Below are 6,075 nucleotides of genomic sequence, written 5' to 3' on the forward strand. Positions count from 1 at the left end.
CCCGATTCTTTTTTCAACATTTAGGATTTTTGTGCACACGTGGGGACTGCCCCACGTGTGCACAAACCTCCCCCTGCCCCCCCAAGTGCCCCCGAAGTGCGGATTTAGCGATCCGCACAGACGGGGCCACTTGGCTATTAGATATATAGATGATTGCCTTATACAGAACTAGCTACAGCCCTTCGAGCTAAATATTGCCAACTCAGATGGGCAGAAGGCAGAAGTTCTTCCCAGCAGCTGCTATTAGAAAACATTTTTTAAAAAAACTGGAGATGCCAGAGATTGAATTTAGTATCTTCTGTATGCATATCACATGCTCTGCCACTGAGCTGTGGTCCTCCCCGGTAGCTTAATGACAGAAAGTCAGCTGGGGTTTCTATGAAGAATATTTTAATGACTTGTTCCTCTGCACATGGCTATTCCCTCACTTCTTGTAACAACATTCCAAATACTTTGATAAGATGAATGCAAAATGATGCAATAAAACTTAAAAATGAAGACTTCCTTAACTTGCATAATTTTTTGCCAAATGCAGAATATGGGATTTTCTGACACATCCTTAAGGTCACCGGGTTGATGACTGTTTTCATTACATATTAGGGTTTCATTACATATTAGGAGGCAATGTCAAGGTCAAAAGCCCCAAGCATCCAATTAAAAACATGAAAATGCAGGCATCAGTGTTTACCCACTGCAAGGCAGCCTTTAACAAAACTCTTCACCATTATATTAGCCTCCTTAGGTCTCTTGGGTTCTGCTACAGTACAAACTAAAGAGCAACTGACACAGCAGCCTTGTGCTAAACATTTATACTACACCATCACACTGCCTTGGGGATCCTGAATTGGATAGAAAGGCAGCATAGAAATGTTTTAAATAAATAAAACATTCTCCAAGAGAGCAAATTAACTATTAACTATGCCTAGAGCTTGAAACTAATGTGATCCTATTAATTCTAAGATAAATATAGCACCAATAGAATGCTGTTGTCAACATAGACTATTTCAGCACAAACCCAATACTTTAAATAGCGCACTTATATAAAACTCAGAACATTCTGGACTAGCCACCAAGGTCTCACATGGAACTGTTGATGGCCAGACCCTTACCATTAGTAACCCAGAGGTATGTATCTTTCTTGGACCTATAGCTGCTAATGTACCTATTACGTAGGACTATCATGAATATGATACAGGCCAAACTAGAACTGAACCAATGTACTGACCCAAATCCAGCCCCCTTCTCTCTACCTCTGGGGTCAGGAAGCTCACAGAAAGTCAAGGGGAGTCAAGGAAGCTAGTTTCAGATAACCTATCCATTTTGAATCTGATAGTGACACCAGTAACTTCTGGAATGTATAAACATCCTCTAAGGCAAAAATCTTTACGGAGTTATTGATACCAGAAAGCCACAGCACCAGCAGTTCTGTAGCCTCCTGGGAAACAGAACCAAAGACTATACTATCGAAATTAAAATAACATAGGTTTAACAGAGTACTGAGGCTCAATCCAGACTCTGTGACAGATACAACCATTCCAATATCAGCTTTTGGTGTAGCAGTTCCAACCTAAAACATTAAAAAGCCTGGGCTGATTAAAATAACCACTTGGATGCCAGTCAATCAGTCAGGCATTTATTACGGCACCAAGCCATAGAACACACATGCTTAAATATAACATTCATAATATTCATATAACTGAATTTAGGACAGTAAAATAAAACTCTATAAAAATACAGTTGAGCGTAATAAAGTAAAAGAAGAACATAAAACAGAGACTATTAGGCAACTATTATTATATATTTGATTGTGTATTTCAGATGCAGTAGCATGCTACCCAAAATTTGCCACAGTTTTGGTAACTGTCCAGTTCCCATCAATTAACAATCAGTTACATTGCTCAGCACCTGATTGTCCCACCATATCTGTTATAAGAGGAGTAATATATTTGTCACGGATCTTGTTATACCAGTTACATCTGAGCATCATGTGCTCAATAGTTTCTATCTCTCCTGAGCCGCATCGACAAAGTCTATATTCAGTGGGGATCCTTTTGAATCTGCCCTCAAGCATCGCGGAGGGGAAAGCCTCACATCTGGCTAATGTGAAGGTTTTCCTAAACTTGTGAGTACACTTGGATGCTGTAGAAACCCTAGACTGTAATGGCAATCCATGTGCAGAGGGCAACCTTTCTACTCCATGCACCAGTCCAAACACAAGCAGTTAAAATACTAGCTTCAGCTATCTGACAAATGGTCAGCACAACTGAACCGGAGTATAAGAATAAAAGAGTTGGAACATTGCTCCATGCATGTATTTCATCAACAAAGCCAAGGTATTTTCAATAGCAACCACAGCCAGGTGAGTACACTGGAATGAAGCCCAAATGTCATGCATTGCAAGAAGGCTGTGTGTATCAGACAACATTCTACTGAAGAGAACAAACCTTTTTCAATTCTTTGTTCTCTCAAACAGGAAATTATGGTCTTTATTACTTAAATATGCCTAACTTTACTGTGCTATATTCATTTTTCATGTTTGTCTATGATACATGTATACTAAAAGTGACAGTTGCTTTTCCAAACATTTGCCTCTTAAAGAGACTAAGAACTATATTCCTTTAATTAATTAATTAATTAAAGAGGCAAATGCTTGAAAAAGCACCTGTCACCTTTAAATGTATACATATATCACAGACAAACATGATGACTGAATGTAGCACAGTAAAATTAGAAATGTTCAACAATAAAGACCTTACTTTCCTGTTTGAGAAAGCAAAGAATTTGAAAAAGAGTGACCTCTACACCCACACTCTCTAATTCTCTCAAAAATGAAGCTCTCCTATAGTATCGCTACTTGAAAAATATCTACAGAACTTACAGTGCAGCACATGCCCACAAATACCTAGGTTATTGGAGAAATACTGTGTAATTCTACATACTGGGCAAATAAGGAAGTAGTATTCCAGACTGTACCACTTGAGGCTAAAGGAGGGAGTCAATTTTTTTTACGGTTCCCCATATGAAGTGATTCCAGGATGCAGAACTACAACATCAGAGAGACATGTTTAGCATAATCTGTTCCCTGTGTTAATCTGCTATATGCAAAGTGTTTCTCACATGGGAAGGGGGATCAGGGACATTAGAAAATGACACATCTGCATCTATAGTTCCAAATGATACAGTCCAGAGTCCTCCCTCCTCAATTTACCACTACTTGCTGCATAAACAGCTCTCATTGGTGGCATATCCCATTTGAAAGAGGACTCTTTTCCAGTTTACAAAAGCATCCCTGCCTAATCATCTTAGGGCAATTCTTATCTGCCACAGATGACCCCCCCCCCTTAAATGACCTATTTATTATCCCCTTGAAAATATTCCAGATGTTACAGATATTGAAAATGGACAGTCCCTAGTGCTGGCTTATCATCTAAACAGGTAAATGATATACAATAAAGAATCACAAAAATGAAAAAGTTAGAGGAAGGAAGTCAATCAATATTGGAAAGGCCTGAGCAAAGAGAGGAATCTCATCTCTTCCTGAAAACTATGATGGACAGTGTAAGGCAGATGTCAGGGGGAGAGGGGGCATTCCAATAACACAGGGCAGCAAAGGAACAGAGAGACAGAGGTGCACGTTGTGGGCTTAAAAGATTGGTGGCAGACTCACTGGTGAAGAAAACATGGAAAAGAAAGTGAAAAGCAGAAAAAAGCAAGATAACAGAAATAAGAATTCACTGGAAAACGTAAGGTAGCTCCCTATCTGAGCTTTGACTCTCTAAAGCTCATAACCCCCCCCAAAAAAATCTTGGTCTCTAAGGTGCCACTGGACTTAAATTTAGCTGTTCTACTGGAGACTAACACTGCTGAAACCCTCTTAAACTGTAAGGCAGCAGAGGAAGCCAGTGAAAGGAACAGTACAGAGGAACCAGATGAGCAAAGCTGCATGCAGAATAAATAAGGTATGTTCCAAAGTTGAGCACAGAGTGACTTTTTCAAAATGGAGATCTTACCAGCTGTCAATAATTACCTATTTAATCCTCTTTCATGTTCTCTTTTTGTGTCTGTTGCTTGATAAATAAGATAAATCAAGTATTTGTACAATAGCATGAGGATACTACTGCTCTACTTTCTATTCATTTCCTTTTGCCCCAAGTTCAGTACTGTATATTATTAAGCTTGGGGGGGGGGGGTACACACCACTACCAAAGAACACAGAAACTTGCTGCATGTATTCTACTCCCCCCCCCGACTCCTATTCCCTCCACCACCACACACAAGGCTATGCGTGAAAAGGATGGCTTTCATAACCACAAGGACCTTCCCATCACATACACTTTAAGCAAGACTTACTTATACAGCAACATGCTTCTCTATCTGCAATGAGAAAGGTGCAGTTAAATGAAGACAAAGAGGTAGGAAAATATCAGAGGCTCCAGCTGTTTCATACTTGTTTTTAATCTTATAACAGCAGGGAATTTGGTGGAAATTTCATTTCATCGCTATTGTGTAACTACCACTTCTTGCTGAATTCATTTGACTCGCTATCATTCCTCTGAAGATAACGCTCAGCATGTCTCACTCTGATTAAGTGAACGACATGACGTTTCTGACATTCGTCTTTTTGTGAAACAGATATGTTTTAATCTGTATTGGTGTTCTAAAGATTTTAAGTGCGTTGAAATTTCTGACTTGGCACAGAAATCAAAAGAAGTTTTTAAAATTCTGCATAATAGTCTGCTGTTGGAGATGGGTGGTGGCAGAGGGCTGGGCCAGTTTGCTAGCTCTGTGCAGAGGAAAGGCAGGACTCGTTCCAAATACTGCTGCTGTAGGAGGACCACAGCCGTCACTCATATATCCTTGATCCAGTGTGAGCACAGAGAAGGCGGGCTCTCAGTGACAATAGACTAGTGGGGTGTGAAGCTTCAAACTGCCTGCAGAGAAAAAAGGTAAGTAGAGCTACACTGCTTAAAAGAGGCAGCAAAAAGGGACAGCTCTCCACATACACTCTTTAATCCCCTTCTTGCTAATATTAAAGAACCACCACGTTTCCTAGCAGATTGATCTACCAGAAAACAGAAGGGTTTTAAAACAAAAACAGAGAAGCAGAAAAGAAACATACATAAAAATAGAGGACAGAGTGAAAAGCACGTTTCTCACATTCTGGGCTAACGAAACTGACAGCATCCAAAAGCCAAAGGGGGGGTGGTGGAATGGCAGCTACTCCACCCACCATCTGTGAGCACAGAAATTCCTCCCAGAAGCTCCCTGCTGCACCACACCACTGTGGCAGACAGGAACTATTCCTGTAACACCCTCTTTTTTTCACTATGCTGGCATTTGAAACCCTGCAGACTGCATGTATCAAGCACAAGGGGAGGGGTGCAGTCTCAACACCAACGGTCTCCGTGAACAAAGGCAAAACTCTGTCTTTATACCACATTATTGTTCAGCGACTAGGGCAGTGGAGCATGTAACATGACCCTGTCAATTAACCACTCCTTATCAACCTACCCAAGTCCAAGCCCATGTGCACCCCCAATCCCACCTTCTCCACTGCAAAGCCCCGACCCTTCCTCACTACATTTCCAACACGCCACCTTACAACCTCCCAACATCTCCCATCAAGCCACTCCCACTTTAACTCGTCAGTCCATCATACCAGAGAAGTGAATCGCCATAAGAAATCTCCCCTCCTGCACACTTCCAGCCACTCCCTTTTCCTCACCCATGACACCCTGGGACTCCTCACCTCAAGACACGACCCCTTCTCACATCTTAAAGCCTGACGTCCCATTCCTTCTACGACTCCCCCCCCCAGTTCAGCCCCACCCACAAACCCAACTGAACCCCAAAACTGCAGAATCCCCCCCATACCCTTCCAAAATTCCTGATTCCACCTGTTCCTCCCCACAGCCTCTGACTCTTTAAAACTGTCCCCACCTAGAGGCACCCCCCCCCCATCTTGCCCGCTACTCCTCCCCTCAACGTAACCCCAAGACTTTAACTTGTGTCCTCCTGCCAACCTTCTTCCCTAACGGCCTCCCCCCCTCCCCGCGCGCAAGACTGCCGACCCCA

The sequence above is a fragment of the Gekko japonicus genome, unplaced genomic scaffold (genome assembly GCF_001447785.1).
Source record: "Gekko japonicus isolate JY-2015 unplaced genomic scaffold, Gekko_japonicus_V1.1 scaffold3400, whole genome shotgun sequence".
Classification (NCBI taxonomy): Eukaryota; Metazoa; Chordata; class Lepidosauria; order Squamata; family Gekkonidae; genus Gekko; species Gekko japonicus.